A 17664-nucleotide genomic window follows, 5' to 3' on the forward strand; every position below is an offset into this window, starting at 1 on the left:
ACCTAGTGTTTGATCTAGAAAATGAGCTATAAGTGTTTAACTCAACATGGTCAAGATAATCCTTGAAATGAGGTGTGAAGAAGCTTGTCCTTGGATCAAACTGAGTTACATATCTTTGGCAAGTGTTCTAGATTAGACCAAAATTGGGAAAATGATCCTCACCCCATTGATTGACATTGATAATTTTAACCTATCTAAAATTGAACCTTTGTGGTCATTGATGACAAAGGGGGAGAAGTAATGCACAAAGATAGTGAAAAGATGACAAAAGGGGAGAACTTTGGCATAGGGGGAGAAATTTTGACAAAGGAAGGGGAGAAATTAAAATGTGAGCAAACAAGTAGGGGGAGCAAGCTCATAAACTTGATTGTTGCATTTTAATATGCTTTTATATATGTTTGCTTGCATGGCACAAGTTTTAAATCAAAATTCCATGCTTGTGTGGTGCATGCTAGTTGTAGGCTTGAATGATGAAATGAAGAACTAGCATGCATAGGATGATAGTTAGATATGCCTTGCTTACTTTCAAAGTTCTTTCAAGTGGTACTAGAGACTTGCATATAATATTGATCTCAGGAGGTATCTAGTGTTTGTGTTTTGCAAGTAGTATCTAACTAACAATGATGCTAATGATGGTATTATTGGTGCACTCCGATTGGTATCATGCTTCAAAGGTCTATCTCTTACACCTTAGCATCATGTGGTAGATATTACTCTCCCACAACTCTAATCTAAACATATGTGCAAGCTTCATTCCAAACTCTTAGCACATATGTAGGGGGAGCCAATACTATCAATTTAGGTTCATGAAACTTGTCCATATCCTTTACACATGGTAAAAAGCTTGGGCAGCAACATGGATTCAAAATGTTTTTAATTCATATCTTTGTTAAAGGATTGTCATCAATTATCAAAAAGGGGAAGACTGAAAGCTCTAGTTTGGTTTTGGTAAATTGATGAAAACCCTATGTGCTAACCTATTCCTCTAAGAGATCATGAGATAGAGTGACACATCCTAAGTGGTGGAGCAATTGGATGAAGATCATGTTGGTGGACATGTGATGATGGTGATCAAGCTCCGGACTTGGAAAAGAAAGAGAAAAACAAAATAGGCTCAAGACAAAGGTATATTTCTAGGGCCATTTTGTTTTGGTGATCAAGACACTATAGAGAGTTTGATCACATTTAGGATAGATGGTCGTACTATTAAGAGGGGAGCTCTTATCAGACATCTCGATCATCTAGTGCCACTAGGTGTTGGAAAACTTGCATATGCATTTTAGGCCTAGTGCACAATCGGTGAGAAGTGGTTAACCTTGGGAAAATGATTGTGAAAATGCTAACACACTTACACATGATGGTGAAACACTTGAAGTGTTAGCACATTTGCAAAGGTGGTAAAAAAGGCATAGAAAAGGAGGCAAAGCTAAGCTCAGGGTACTGCCCTAGGGGCACCGACACACCCTGTCCGATGCACCGCCACCCCTGTGGCAGTGATCGGCTAGGCGAGGCCGAGGAGGAGAAGTTGGGCTGGCACCACCACCCTATCTGGTGGCACTGCCATGCCTAGGGCGGTGCCTACCTAGACTCAGCCGAGAAAAGCAGCGTGGGTGCGGTCACTGATGTGGTCAATGTACACCGCCTTGGCCAAGGCCATGCACCGCCTGATCACCACCATAGGTGGGGCGGTGCCACCTCCCCTTTTATCCAGAGAGTGGGGTAAACCAGGTTGGTCACCGCCACAGTCACCGCCGCCCTAGGGCGGTGCACCATCGTTTTTTCCAGAGGCTTGGGTTTTCAGGGGGGCCAGTCGAGTGGTCACCGCCACCCCTAGGGCGGTGCCACCGCCACCCTGTCTGGTGCCCATTGGATGACCATTGGAGGGGCACCACCACCCCATGTCTGGTGCCACACCAACATGTTCGGTGCCCTCGCAGAAAGTGGCTCTAAGGGGTAATGGCTCTATTTGCTTGTGGGCTTATAAATAGAGGTGGTGGCCAGCCTTGGCCACTCTCTTTGCACTTCCCACACCTGCATACACCCTTTGGGAGCTGAGCACACCACTCCACTCACTTTCACACTTGATTTCATCATCTTGAGTGAGATTGGAGAGCCTCTAGTGCATTGTTTAGTGTTCTAGCATCTTGTGGCCCTAGTTGGGCGATTTGGGCTAGTGGAGATCTTATTACTCTTGGTGTTTACCGACACCTAGATGGCCCAGTGATTATTGGATCGTTGAGCTAAGGAAGGTGATTGTCTCTAGCTCTGATCATTGTGATTGTGAGGGGTTCTTGTGACTTCACCAGCGGAGCGCCAAAGGCAACTCTAGTGGATTGCGCGTGACTTGTGGATCCTCATCTTCTGTTGGTTGTGTGGCACCCAGTTGTGGGTTAGGTGTGTGATGCCTGTTAGCGCATGAACCTCCAAGTGACTGAATCACCACAATGGGGACTAGCTTGCCGGCAAGCAAGTGAACCTCAGAGGAAAAATTGATTGTGTCATCATTTGTCTCCTTGGTATTCTTTGGTATTCATTGATTGATCACTTGCCATGGCGGTATATCTCCTCTACCATCCTCTTGCATTACTTTGTATTTACCTTGTGTAGAGCTTGTGGTTGTTATAGCTAGTTGTGTAGCTTAGCTTCTTGGTTGTAATTAGTTCCTAGCTAGCTCAACTAGTGTAGAGAATAGCGACATAGCCCTTGGGTGCTTAGTGATCATAATTGACTAGAATTGTTGGTAGGTGTCAGGTACCATAAAAAGAGGTCCCCTAAGCAACAACCGAAAAAATCGCTTAGACCCCGTCAAAATCAATGCCAAGAGACAAACTGTTGGCGAACCCCCGGCCTTGACCGAGGCCACCGACCCTCCACCTTGCTCGAGGCCTCGCACGAAAGGCCTCGGACGGTCTACCGATTTTCCGCCTCGCAATAGCCTCAGAATCAGTGTACAGGACCAACTGCTCCCTCCAAGCCTCGGCAATCCACTTCAGGGCCTTGGCAACCTCAGGATTCGCGCCCGTCGAGCCCCCCACGATGGATCGGCCTCGGCACCAACTGAGCCTCGGCCCTTTATGCGGTCAACACACAGCGACCGGCACATCGCCCGCCATGCCCTGCGTCAAGCTATCACTGGAGCTCCCACGTCGTACAGGATCAGGTGTGACCGGTGCGTCGCCCTAGTGCATCAAGGACAGGACCACTCCATCGACCATACCGCCACAGTGACAGGCTACAGGGCTCGGACATGCTGCCTTTGTTCGCACAACGCCATGTAGCTAACACATGTATCACCCCTGTCCCCCTTCAACTATAGAAGGGAGAGACCGGGGCCATTTCTAAGGACAGATGACAGACTTACTCTCATGCTCGCACGCACTCAGGTATAGACGAGTTCACGAGATAAACGAACACACGCTCGACACTCTATAAGGCACACGCTTCCCCGCTGCCTGAGATCAACATCTCAAGCTATCCACGTTGCTCCACGCAAAGACCTAGGACTAGCTTCTTCTCTCGCCCTGCTTGTAACCCCCTACTATGAGCATTTCGGTGCAAGGAATATGAGATTGATCTCTCAGACTGGACGTAGGGCACCTATTGCTCGAACCAGTATAAACCTTGTGTCTCTTTGCATCACCATCCAGGATTAGGGGCACACGGTACATTTTCACTAGTTGGTTGAGGGCCCGCCGGTCCAAAACACTGACAGTTGGCACGCTAGGTAGGGGCTCTACTGCGTGTCATTTTCGTCATCCCGACAAGTTCCGGATGGCAGACCCCGTGTGACCACTGCGTCTCGGCATGATAATCTGGTTCGGGAGCCTAGAGTTCATGTCTCTAGGACATGAGTACGATATGGTGCTCCTCTCACCCAGAGTCCCGCTGACCATCAACGACGTCATGCCCCAGCAGCCTAGGCGCAGGCGGTGCCTAGGCCGCCGCTCTCATCACGCTTGCTAGGCACGGCATGGGTGGGACCACTCCGACACCATGCAAGCTTAGGGCGACGTGCCGCGCTCCACCAGTATCCCACGCCTAGCTGATGGCATAAGGTCCCTGGTTGGGGACTTGTCTAGCATGAGCCTGGACAAGGGAAAGACGCCGGTGGCATGCGGTGATGCCCCATCATCAAGCTCTGCCCCGCCGCCTTTTGAGGAGTTGACTTCGGTGGAGCAAAGCCTGGCGATGGCACCATCCCCGTACCCCTTCGGGTTGAGAAATGCCACTGCCACCTATGCTTCCTCCTACGCTTCTGCTCACGCAGAGCCCTCAGGATGCCACCAATGCTTCACCCTCGACTTCGACACCATGACTTCGACCCACACCCACGCTGACTCCCCAGAGGAGGACGAGGCGTGGGCTGGAGCAGACCTCTCCGGACTCCGAGACCCTGAAGCCATGCGCCGCTTCCTGGCCGCAAGCGACTACTGCTTCGGCTACTCCGACTCTGACGACGAAGGCACTTACGACCCCATTCACGAGTGCTTCCACGTCGGACTTGGGATGCCGAGCACAGGCGATGAGGACGAAGGGGCAGGCAACCATTCCCTGCTTCGCTAGGGGGCGGGCGATGCCACACCTCCACACGTTGTCCCACCGGTAGCGCGGAACGAGAACCTTGCCCCCGGACAACTTCAACGCCCGAACCTAGAGCAGCTCCGTGAGCTTCAAGCCAAGGTCGAACAAGACCGACTCCTTCTGCAGCAGCTTCGAGACACTCTTGAGTAGGAGCAGCGAGGTCACAGTGATGGTGGAGGAGCTCGGCGGAGGGCCTGCGACGTCCACCACAGCATCAACGACGATGAAGGGGGTGAGCAACCCCCAATCTTCAATCGTGCTAGCCAGAACATCGCGGCTGCGGTGATGCTAGTCCAAATGATGCCTGAGCCCTCTACCACGAAGGGGCGACGGGTCCATGGCGAGCTCTGGGATCTCCTTGAGACCGCCGTAGTGCAGTAGGCCAAGAGTTCCGCCTCTCGACGGTGCGGAGGTGCCTCGGAGCTTCCCATGGCACCGCCTCGGCAGGATAGGGAGGCCTCGGTTTGTCCCAAGCCCGCTCGGGCACCGACAGCCAACAGGGTCCCCTTGCTGCATGACCGCCTCGGCAACCAACACGAGGTGCAGGGCAACCACGAGGTGGTCAGCAGGCGATGGCGCCACGATAATGAGGGGCCCGCCCGGGGCTACCATCTGCACCGAGGTGGCTGTTACGATAGTGGGGAAGACCGCAGTCCTTCTCCTGAGCCGCCTAGCCCTCGGGTTTTTAGCAGAGCCATCCGCGCTGCTCATTTCCTGGCCCGGTTTTAGTAGCCTGCCAACCTCACGAAGTATAGCGGCAAAACTAATCCCAAGCTTTGGCTGGCCAATTACCGCCTGGCTTGTCAGCTAGGAGGCGCGGACGATGACCTGCTCATCATCCACAACCTCCCGTTGTTCCTGTAAGACTCGGCACGAGCCTGGCTAGAACACCTCCCTCCCTCGCAGATCCATGACTGGCGCGACTTGGTAAGGATCTTTGTCGGGAATTTTCAGGGCACGTACGTGTGCCCTGGGAACTCCTGGGACCTCAAGAGTTGTCGCCAGGGCCCGGACGAGTCTCTCCGAGACTTCATCCGGTGCTTCTCCAAGAAATGCACCGAGTTGCCAAGCATTGGTGACTTGGAAATCATCCAGGCTTTCCTCTCCGGCACTACCTGTCGAGACCTGGTCTAAGAGTTGGGCCAGAACGTGCCAACCTCGGCTGCCGCACTCCTCGACATCGCCACCAACTTCACCTCGGGCGAAGAGGCTGTTGGGGCCATCTTCCCCGACAACGACGCCAAGGGGAAGCGGGGGGACGAGGCCCCTAGGGCCTTGGATCCCCACCTCCCCAAGAAAAAGAAGGGTCGCCAGGGGAAGCAGGAAGTCCTCGAGGCTGGCCTAATCATGGCCGCAGAGTGCAAGAATCCCCGAGGCCCCAGAGGCCCTGGGCTCTTCGACGATATGCTTAAGAAACCCTGCCCTTACCACCAGGGCCTAGTGAAGCATGCCCTCGAGGAGTGCACCATGCTCCGGCATTACTACGCCAAGCTCGGGCTCCCCGACGACGATGCCAAGAGGAGGGGCACCGGCGACAGGGATGACGACAAGGACGACGGGTTCCCCGAGGTGCACAATGCCTTCATGATCTTTGGCGGGCCTTCAGCGTGCCTCATGGCACGACAGCGAAAGAGGGAGCGCCGAGAGGTCTTCTCAGTGAAGGTGGCCGCTCCTCGGTACCTCAACTGGTCTTGGGAGGCGATTACCTTTGATCAGGATGACCACCCCGATTATGTCCCAAACCCTTGGCAGTACCCACTTGTCGTTGACCCCATCATCGGCAACACCTGGCTCACTAAGGTGTTGATGGATGGAGGCAGCGGCCTCAACATCCTCTATGCCAACACCCTAGAGCTCCTAGAGCTTGACAGGTCGCAGCTCCGGAATGACGCCGCACCTTTCCATGGCATTGTGTCGGGGAAACGCACGTGGCCCCTCGGGCGCATCGACCTGCCCGTCTACTTCGGCACCCCCTCCAACTACCATAAGGAGGTCCTCACCTTCGAGGTGGTTGGGTTCAAGGGAACGTACCACGCCATCTTGGGGTGGCCATGCTATGCCAAGTTCATGGCGGTCCCCAACTACACCTATCTCAAGCTCAAGATGCCGGACCCCAACGGCGTCATCACTGTCGAGTCCACGTATGAGCATGCATACGACTGCGACATCGAGTGCATCGAGTACGCCGAGGCTATCATAGAGGTCGAGACCCTCATTGTCAACCTCGACCGACTCGGTAGTGAGGCGCCCGACTCTAAGCGTCGCGCTAGGACTTTCGAGCCGGCGGAGGCCATCAAGCTTGTCCCGATCGATCCCATCTGCCCCGACGATCGGGCGCTGAGGATCAGCGCCACCCTCGACATCAAATAGGAAGTCGTGCTTGTCGACTTTCTTCGTGCGAATGTTGATATGTTCATGTGGAGTCCCTCGGACATGCCAGGCATACCGAGGGAGGTCGCCGAGCATGCCTTGGACATCCGGGCCGGCTCCAGGCTAGTGAAGCAGCGCCTGCGCCGATTCGACGAGGAAAAGTGCAGGGCCATCGGCGAGGAGGTATAGAAGCTTTTGGCGGCTGGATTCATCAAAGAAGTGTCCCATCCGGAGTGGTTAGCTAATCCTGTATTAGTTAAGAAGAAAAATGGGAAGTGGAGAATGTGTGTAGACTACACCGGTCTAAACAAAGCATGTCCAAAAGTCCCTTTCCCATCACCTCGAATCGACCAAATCATTGACTCCACTGCGGGATGTGAAACCCTATCCTTCCTTGATGCGTATTCCGGTTACCATCAGATCTAGATGAAAGAGTCCGACCAGCTCACGACTTCTTTCATCACACCATTTGGCATGTACTACTATGTGACTATGTCGTTCGGCCTTAGAAACGCAGGGGCCACATACCAGCGGTGCATGACCCATGTCTTTGGCGAGCACATCAGGCGGACCATCGAGGCCTACGTAGATGACGTTGTGGTCAAGTCCAGGAAGGCTAGTGATCTCGTCAGCGACTTGGAAATAGTGTTCAGATGCCTCAGGGAAAAGGGCATCAAACTGAACCCCAAGAAGTGTGTCTTTGGGGTCCCCCGAGGCATGCTCTTAGGATTCATAGTCTCAGAACGTGGCATTGAAGCCAACCCGGAGAAGGTCTCGGCCATGACCAACATGGGGCCGATCCGAGACCTCAAGGGAGTATAGAGGGTTATGGGATGCCTTGCGGCCCTGAGCCGCTTCATCTCGCGCCTTGGTGAAAAAGGCTTGCCTCTGTACCGCCTCTTGAGGAAATCAGAACGCTTTTCTTGGACCCCCAAGGCCGAAGAAGCCCTCGCCAAACTCAAGGCATTGCTCACCAATCCTCCCGTCCTGGTACCGCTGGCCAAGGGCGAGACCCTCTTACTCTATGTCGCCGCAATGACCCAAGTGGTCAGCGCGGCCGTAGTGGTCGAGAGGCAGGAAGAGGGGCGTGCCTCGGGCGTGTTGGCCTCGGCTTCGGGGCGAGTGATCGCTGGCCCCGAGGCATCCTCTCCTCCTCCTCCTGGAAGCACCGAGCTGCTCACTGACATCCCGAGTGTTGTCTCCCTGACATCAGGGAGATGTTCCAGGGGACCCCGCCCCATCTCGCTCTTGTCATCTTCACCCAAAGAGTCCATCGACAGTGACGGCGATGGAGACGCCTCCATCGGGAGACCATCCTGCCTCTGCTGTCGGTGGCGCTTCTCCAGTCCCTCATGCTCAAGGATCTTCCTCGTGTGCTTTGCCTCCTCGGCATCCTTTCGCTTCTTTTGTGCCTCAGCGTGTGCCCGGTTCGCCGCCCGCCGCTCTACGTCCTCAGGAATGGGCGGTGGGAGGCTCGCATGTCTCTCATCCCCTGTAGGAATGACAAACACAAATAAGGGACCAGAAAACAGTGAGGAACAAGGAGGCCTCGGGGGCCACAGCAGCATGTGACTTACCAGAGAAAGGTACCCCCGCGATGGGCACATCACGAACGGGGTCAGACCATCGATCTTCAGCCACCCCTCCACCGTCTCTCTCATTCAACGAAGAATCTCCTCGTTGGAGAGGGTGGAGGCGGACATCCAGATGCCCTCAATCGGCTCATCCGGTCTCATCTCGAATAGGCGCCGCCGCTGAGCCATCAGTGGTAGCACCCTCCGGTGGTGGAAGGCCACCACAACCATAGCCGCCGTGAGGCCATGACCACGCAGCCTCTCCAGTCCCTCTAGGAGCGGCTACAACTTGGGTTGATCCTCCTTCGGGACACCATACCTCCACTTCTCTAGCTGGCTCTCCACGACCCGCCCGGTGTAGGGGGGAAGTCTGCCGTCGTCGTTGCAGAGGTAGAACCAGCTGGTGTACTAGTGGCGATTGGTTGACGCGAGCTGGGCCAGGATGTAAAGGTGCTGCCAGTCCTGGCGCACTTGGAGAGTGTAGCCACTGGCCCTCACCGCCTTCCTCATGCCCGTCTTGCCCATCGGCTTGGTGGTATGCCCCTCCTAGAAGAGGTGGAGCCACAGCTCCCAATGGGGGGCAATCCCTAGGTACCCATCGTAGATGGCGACAAAGATGGCCGCCTGCGCGATGGAGTTGGGGTTGAAGTTGTGGAGCTCCACGCCGTAGTAGTGTGGGAGTGCCCGCATGAACCGGTCTGCTGACAGGCTGAGACCATGCTCGTGAAAGGACACGAAGCTCACAACGTAGCCATCGTGTGGCCTCGGCTCCGGCTCGCCCGACGGAGCAATCCACTCTGGCCTGTTGGGGTCGGTAACAGGATGGAGAAGGTCGTCGTCGATGAGCGACTGGAGCGTCTCCACAGATACGTTGGACCAACCCCAAGCATCTGCCTCAATGACAACAGCGCCGGCCATGAGTGCGGTGGAGAATGCGACTATGGTGGTAAGCCTCTCTCTCTCTCTACCTCGCCCTTCTCCCTTCTTCTCCCTGGTGCTCTCTGTTCCTAGCAATAGCTCGAGGGCGGCAAAGGTGAATGCAGGCAAGGTAAGGAGGGGAGGGGCAAGGCTCGTTACATATTTATGCAGGAAGGGCACGAAGCAGCCGGGCGACGAAATCGGGGGAATTTCCCCCAAATCTGATACAGTTAATCTAGATCTGATTTTACCACCCACGTACCCACCTTTTCCTTATTAATCGCGTGAATAGTTACGTCCCATCCGCTGACACAGCATCGTGTCCGACCGCTGCAGTGGCAGGCGTCGTTCCGCCTCCCCGAGAAAACCGCCTCAAAAGGCGCGCCTGCCGTTGTCAAGCCGATGGGGGGGGAATATCCCCCACCCGATTCCTTTTAGACGAAGGAACTGGGCACCGAGCCCGTTATGGTCCAGGAGTTCAAAGGCTGGGCCCCCAAAGGTTTCGACAGCCACCCTAGGGCAACAGAGTCAGGAACGACTATGGGCGAGCCTGTACGGGTCTGAGGCCCAAGCAAGCAAAACGCTTTGGATGCCCTAAGTCGTGTCCGAGACCGGCAGGGAGGTCTCTGAATGGGATCCCACCGTAGGGAGGCATTGAGCCCCTGGGGCCAAGCAAATGGCCCTAGGACCCACTAGAGAAGCCCTCTGGTACTTTTGGAGTGCGTCTCTAGACCGCTAGCCAACCCCTATCGAATGGGGCATGGGCCTCCACTCGGACTTACCCGATAACAGCTCACTGGAAGTGTCACCACTCGCGCCCACCGAGGGTAGCCTGGCATATTCCACCCCTCCTTCTGAACGAAAAGGATGCGCGAGGGTCACACAAAAAGCTAGGGGAACTCTTGATCGCCCTCTCTCCATGCAGAGGCTCGGGGGCTCTTCCTGCAACCTTGCCGAGACCTAGCGACCCAGGCTCACACGCGAGGGCTCGGCAAACAACCCCTCCTTCCAAATGAAAAGGATGCGCGAGGGTCACACAAAAAGCTAGGGGAGCTCCGGACCACCATCTTGCTCCTTGCAGAGGCTAGGGAGCTCTTCCTGCAACCTTGCCGAGACCCAGCGACCCAGGCTCGCACGCGAGGGCTCGGCAAACAACCCCTCCTTCTGAACGAAAAGGATGCGCGAGGGTCACACAACAAGCCAGGGGAGATCCTGACCACCCTCTCGCTCTGTGCAGAGGCTGGGGGGCTCTTCCTATAACCTTGCCAAGACCCAGCGACCCAAGCTCGCACTCGAGGGCTTAGCAAACAACCCCTCCGTCCGAATGAAAAGGACATGCGAGGGTCGCACGAAAAGCCAGGGGAACCCCTGATCGCCCTCTCGCCCCATGCAGAGGCGTGGGGGCTCTTCCTGCACCCAGGATGAAGACAAGTGACCCAAGCTCGCACTCGAAGGCTCAGAAAAACGTGATAAAGGGCATCGAGCCCATTACGGTCCAGGGGTTCGAAGGCTGGGCCCCCGAGGGTTTCGACAGCCGCCCTAGGGCAACAAAGTTAGGGACAACTATGGGTGAGCCCGCACATGGCCGAGGCCCGACCAAGCGACTGCTTAGGATGCCCTAAGTTGTGTCCGAGACCGGTAGGGAGGTCTCCAAATGGGATCCCACCGTCAGGAGGCATCAAGCCATCGGGGCCCATCGAACGGCCCTGGCACCCACTAGAGAAGCCCTCTGGTACTTTTGGAGTGCGTCTCTAGACTGCTAGCCGACCCCTATTGAATGAGGCACGGGCCTCCACTCGGACTTACCCGATAACAGCTCACCGGAGGTGTCACTGCTCGCGCCCACCGAGGGTAACATGACACCCTCCACCCCTCCTTCTGAACAAAAAGGATGCGTGAGGGCAGCACAAAAAAGACAGGGAAACCCCTAATCGCTCTCTTGCTCTGAGCAGAGGCTCGGGGGCCTCTTCCTGCAACCAAACCGAGGCTCAGCGACCTAAACTCGCACTCATAGGCTCGGCAAACGCAATAAAACCCCTCGCACAACGTAAGAAAAGCCCCTAAAGGAATCAATCCATTCCTCCAGGGCCTCGGGAGCTACACCTGGCGGGTGCGCTCGTGCGCACCCACCGAGGCCTCGAGTACAAAACACCATCCCACCAGGAGCTGTCGTGAGCCGAGTCTCGTCAAAACCTCAGGGAGAGTGCTCACAATCTCCCTGAGGCTCGGGGGCTACTGTCGGGTACCATAAAAAGAGGTCCCCTAAGCAACAACCGAAAAAATTGCTTAGACCCCATCAAAATCAATGCCAAGAGACAAACTATTGGCTAACCCCCGGCCTTGACCGAGGCCACCGACCCTCCGCCTTGCTCGAGGCCTCGCACGAAAGGCCTCGGATGGTCTACCGATTTTCTGCCTCGCTCAAGGCCTCGCATGAAAGGCCTCGGACGGGGAATCGATTCTCCATCTCGCCTAAGGCCCCGCGCGTAAAGCCTCGGACAAGATGCCGATTCTCTGTCTCGCTCGAGGCCGGCTCGGCAATAACCCCGTCGCCTCTGCCTCGACCGATCTCCCCAACAGAGCATCGCGTCCAATTAATGCGACCAACCACTCCTGCAACATCCGATGGACGACGGCTCGACATAGCAGAGCAGCCGACAAGACAGGAAGTCGCATTAGCACCATACCGTCCAGGACAGGACTAGGCAGGGGTTACCGATCGCTGTGCTCGATACTGTGCCCACGACTGGCGCCCGCACTGCACTATGCTACCTAACCCCTGCTTCAGGAGCAACTTAGCATGGGGAGTCAAGTCCGGGTCACTACAGCCTCGGAATTAGTGTACAGGACCAACTGCTCCCTCCAAGCCTCGGCAATCCACTTTAGGGCCTTGGCAACCTCGACATTCGCGCCCGCTGAGCCCCCCACGATGGATCAGCCTCGGCACCAACTGAGCCTCGGCCCTTTACGTGGTCAACACACAGCGACCGACATGTCGCCCGCCATGCCCTATGTCAAGCTATCACTGGAGCTCCCACGTCACACAGGATCAGGTGTGACCGGTGCGTCGCCCCAGTGCATCAAGGACAGGACCACTCCATCGACCATACCGCCACAGTGATAGGCTATAGGGCTCGGACATGCCGCCTCTGTTCGCACGACGCCATGTAGCTAACACATGTATCACCCCTGTCCCCCCTTCAACTATAGAAGGGAGAGATCGGGGCCATTTCTAAGGATAGATGACAGACTTACTCTCATGCTCGCACACACTCAGGCATAGATGAGTTCACGAGATAAACAAACACACGCTCAACACTCTATAAGGCGCATGCTTCCCCGCTGCCTGAGATCAACATCTCAAGCTATCCACACCGCTCCACGCAGAGACCTGGGACTAGCTCCCTCTCTCGCCCTGCTTGTAACCCCCTACTATGAGCATTTCGGTGCAAGGAATACGAGATCGATCTCTCAGACTAGACGTTGGGCACCTATTGCCCGAACCAGTATAAACCTTGTGTCTCTTTGCATCACCATCCAGGATTAGGGGCACGCAGTACATTTTCACTAGTTGGTTGAGGGCCCACCGGTCCAAAACATCGATAGTAGGTGGCTTGCATTTTTAGTAGGCTAGCACAACATTCGCTTCGCCTCATATTTATCTAACCACTTGGCTTAGTGTTGTTGTAGATTTTTTAATAGGCTATTCACGCCCCCCTCGCCCCCCCCCCCCCCCTCTAGCCATTAGGACCTTTCAACGTGACAAACTGCGACACCAATATGCAATATATGTAGTAGCTCTTATATTTAACAATTCTTTGGTTAGAAGAATTTAAGAAAGACATGGCAGTCCTAAATGTTTCAATCAAAGGCTTAACATCATGTAGGTCTTCCTTAATGATAATATTGATAAGGTGACAAGCACAGCGCTGATGCAAGAACAACTGACCAACATCAAGGTATCTAGACAGTATAGGTTAAGTTTATCCATGGCTAGTGCATTTTCAAAAGTAATAGAAAACACTTTTTCAGACAAACCATAAATAGCTAGAACAGTCCACTGTCAGACTCTCATCAATAAGCCTAAGACCCGTCACCTTCTTCTCTAGTTGCTAATTAGAGTTAATGTAGTGAGCAACAAGCCAACAACACTAAGATAGTCCTCCTTGGCATTACTAGACCAAATGTCAGAAGTAATACAAACACAGGTAATACCAGCTCAACTGAAAGACTCAACAAGCTTAGCACGATAACCATTGAAGTAATTCACAAAGTCTCTAGTGGTGGTTTTCCTAGAGACAGAAACAAATCTAGGGTTATGAGCAATTTTAATGTACTCTTCAAATGCCTCAGTTTCACCCATACAAACATGAACACCAAGTCTAGTAATTAATCGACAAAGTTAAGTAAGAGCAACTTGGGACTGTACTCCAATTATGCATACTACCATTGGGATTAAAATATTCATGGGGATTTTTCCCTAGTATAGTAGTCATTGGTACATATTTTATCGGTAATATTGTGGTGAGGACGTCCATCCATCCAAAATATCTCAGACGCACCCTCGCCGCTCATGGGACAACACGACAGGTTGGTGGGCTTTTCTGTCTGCTCGAGAACACTCTAGATGCAAGATATTTTTAGGCTCCGTCGCCCCCTTCCCTCTCTCTCCCTCTCCGTCTTCCTACACGCGCTTCACAAGGCATCGTCCATCCTCTGCTCCTTTCTCCCCATTTTGTTCATGTGTTGCACTCCCATCCACCTCGTGAGTCACGAAAGGGGAGGCCTGCGAAGCTACGCCTGTGTTTGGGTGTACACTGGGTTGTTGCTCTCGATGTCCCCCTAACCCAAGCTTACTGGCTACCACAGATCCCCACCATGTATGCCGTTGCCGCTAGCGACGCCGTGTTTCAAGTGTTTCAGATGTTTCAGACTTGTGTTTTAATAGTTTTGTTTGGATGTTGCAAAAGTGGATCGGGGATGTTGCATATGTTGCATTGACAATATACGCGTGTTGCAAGCTTATATTTCAAGTGTTTCATGTGTTTTATCTGGATGTTGCATATGTTGTTATGGCTATACACGTATGTTTCAAGTGTTTTCAGGTGTTTTAGACGTATGTTTCAAGTGTTTCATCTAGATGTTGCATGTGTTACTATGGCTATATATGTATGTGTTCACGCATATGTTTTGAGTGTTTCGGATGTTTCAGACTTATATTGCTAGTATTTTATATGAATGTTACAAAAGTATATCTGAATGTTGCATATATTGCTATAGTTATACATGTATGTTTCAAGTGTTTTATTTGTTTTAAATGTATATTGCAAGTGTTTTATTTGGATATTTCAAAAGAAGATCTTGAGGGGAGCACATGTTGCAAATTTCAAAAGTAAGCTGCTGCTGTGTGGGTCACACTACCGAAGACAGCTTCTTTGTTGAGTGTCACATACTTTGTCAAGTGCTTTTTATCGGGCGCTCGGCAAAGAGGCTATTTGCCGAGTGCCAAAGATAAAGCACTCGGCAAACAACTGGCTCTCGACAAAGAGGTACTATGCTGAGTACCGAGCACTCGGCAAACAATAACACTCGGCAAAGACCAGGTTTGCCGAGTGCCCGACACTCAGCAAACCATAACACTCGACAAAGGGCTGCCACCGTTAATGGCTGGCAGCCGCCGTTAACTCTATGCCGAGTGTCTTCTCCTGACACTCGGCAAAGCTCTGATTTGCCGAGTGTCATTTTTTTGACACTCGACAAACCAAATTTTTTTTTTACTTTTGACTCCAAACTTTTTCTGCAGTCCTCATACAGTACCTGGTACTCCATGTTCCAATGTGGCATATTTCTTGGACTTTTTCTATATTTCTTTCATTTATTTCATTTAATTGAATTTTCTTGGATAATTAAATTATAACTGCTAGTCATTCGAATAATGAAAAAAAATTAATGGAAAAATGATATTCATGTTATTTAGTATAATGTGAGGCCATATCTAGGAACATACCACCAATTTCGAACATCTTATTCATGAAACATGACCACAAACTTGCGGTCGAGTTATTTTTAAATTCTATAAAAAGCAAACGAAGACCGAAAATCTTGAAACTTGTCGAGATGTCATGATATCATATGTGGAGGCTGTGATAAAAAATTGAGAAGGTTTCGCGCAAGTTATCATGTACGATGCTTGCAAACCTCGGTTATGGGGGAATATCTTTGGAAGAATGGATTTATGGCAGACTATACCCGGTGGGTCTATCATGGTGAAGCCGATTGTATGAGAGAGGAGGTGGTGAGACCACACGTCAAAGATTATGATGCTGATGCCGGGGTAGCAGACATGTTAAATGACTATCACGAGGCACAGTTTGCTGAAGGACATACGGAGGAGGAGCCAGAGGCAACCGCAAAGGCGTTCTACGACATGTTTGCTGGGGCATAGAAACCCTTTTACGGCCAAACAAAGGTTTCTCAACTGGATGCCATTGGACGTATAATGGCGTTAAAGTTCCAGTATAGCCTGAGTCACGACGTCTTCGATGGTATGTTGACAGTTATTGGCAGCCTACTTCCGGAGGGTCACCTTCTGCCAAAGAGCATGCACGAGTCACAAATGCTTGAGCGATTACATTTAGACAATGACAATGGCAACATTGCTCATTCGGATACTGTTGATTATTTCGACATGATTGATAGTGATGATGAGACTTATGATCCATCTAATCCCGATCATGAAGAATATTTCTAATACATGTAATACTATGTTATTTTGTAATTACGTTTTGTTTATTTTGCATCTCTTTCTAAGTACTTCTTGTTTATCTGTGCTTATTGGTTTACTCTTTTTAATTGCAGGTGATTGAACAAAGATGGTGGGCGGTGGGATGAGGAAGCTAGCATCCTTGTACGGAAGGACAACGACCGCTGCACCGGGGGAGAGTAGGAGGAGGAGCAGCCATAGGACGGAGCCATCGCCTGCCGCCCCATCGCATGAGGAGAGGAGGAGCAGGTGCCCTAGGAGGATGCCGAGGAGGCGTAGGAGGACACATAGGAGGAGGCATAGGAGGAGGCGTAGGAGGAGGCGCAGGAGGACGATGATACAACAGGGGGTCCGCTTCCTCTAGTTCATCGAGCGTCTACTTGCGAGGTCCCGCAAGCCTCCCTCAGCGACCGATACCTCATGAGAGACGCCCGCTGATTCGACCCGATGGGGAAAAGTAAGTAACTTTAGATGTTATCACTACTTTATATGATATGTTGAAAATCAAAATAGAAACTAATAATTTTTCTTAATCACTTGGGCAGGAACTGGACGATTGTGGCGAGTGGAGGTGCTCACACATGCCAAGTCAATGGCATCATTGGTCTTCTGTGCAAGGAGCACTTCCCTGGTCTGGTTGAGTATGCCGGAGTGACGGGGCCGGCCTACTCGTTTGACCACTACACCGCCGCCCCCGATGCTGCAGATCGGGACCGCAGGGTATTCAACAACAAGGCGGAGCGGGTGAAGCAAGAGTTGTGGGTAAGTCTTCCTCGCACTACATTGCTCAATACATCGCATTCATTGGACATTCTTGAAATAAAGAATGGATACATCGTATTTGTATGCAGGATTTCTTTAGATGCCAGGACGGACATGAGGCCAGGGCAGATGCGGTGGCTACCAAATGCTACAAAAAACTGGTCGTGGACATGCATTACGAGGCGCGCATCCAGGCCATCGTAACTTACCACGGGACCATCCTTGGAACGAAGGTTACCAAAAGGGACACAAGAACCATGACGCTGACCTAGGACCAGTACCTGCAGGTAAATATAGAACATTAATAATGATTCCTTTTGACATTAAGTAGGCTTAATTTCATCTTCTGATATGTCATGTACTTGATGGCCTATAGATGATTCCTTATTGGTGCGCCGTGCATCCCTAGTGCTGGGTACAGATGGTGGACAAGTGGTGCTCACGCGAGTGGGAGGAGACACACGACTTGTGCTGGGAGCAGCGTTTGATGATGCTAGGTGTAGCACACCATCAAAGCAGCCGTAGCCTCAGCGGATACGTAGAAACATGGGTACACGAATTCATTTATTTATTCTAACGCTCAATTCTGCATAATTTCTAATCATCTTGTTGTTTTTCTCGCAGTCGGCGTCACATGGTGGCCAGCCTTGCTCCATCTTCAAGGCATTTGCTATGGCCCACAAGGGCAAGGCGATG

This window comes from Miscanthus floridulus, chromosome 1 (genome assembly GCF_019320115.1).
Source record: "Miscanthus floridulus cultivar M001 chromosome 1, ASM1932011v1, whole genome shotgun sequence".
NCBI classification, from domain to species: Eukaryota; Viridiplantae; Streptophyta; class Magnoliopsida; order Poales; family Poaceae; genus Miscanthus; species Miscanthus floridulus.